The sequence below is a fragment of the Aptenodytes forsteri genome, unplaced genomic scaffold, assembly GCF_000699145.1.
Source record: "Aptenodytes forsteri isolate BGI_AS27 unplaced genomic scaffold, ASM69914v1 Scaffold55, whole genome shotgun sequence".
In the NCBI taxonomy this organism is placed as follows: domain Eukaryota; kingdom Metazoa; phylum Chordata; class Aves; order Sphenisciformes; family Spheniscidae; genus Aptenodytes; species Aptenodytes forsteri.
Window position 1 is genome coordinate 9,718,897 of NW_008796063.1, and position 344 is coordinate 9,719,240.

The following is a 344-nucleotide window of genomic DNA, read 5'->3' on the forward strand; positions in this document are numbered from 1 at the left end:
CGCCTCTGCACGGCCACGGCCCTGCAGCTGAGGAAGAAGTGGGTGGCAGAGGGCAGGAGCTGGCCCGACCCTCGCACACCCACCCCGGCCACATGTCGGCCGCATCCTGACCCAGGGCGTCCCGGTTGGAGGTGCTCGGTGGATCCCAGCTGGTGCCTGGGATGGTGGTACCGAGGCTGGCTCCGGCGTGGGGTGCTGCCAGGGATGCTCAGCCCTGGCTCTCCCCGGGGGGCACGGGGCTAAACTGGCTCCTGCTTGCTGAACTGTGACCTGGGGGGAATTTGAGGGGTCCAGAGGTTTGCCGCGGTGCTGGGGGGGGGGGCTCTACCCTGGTTGTTTTTTTA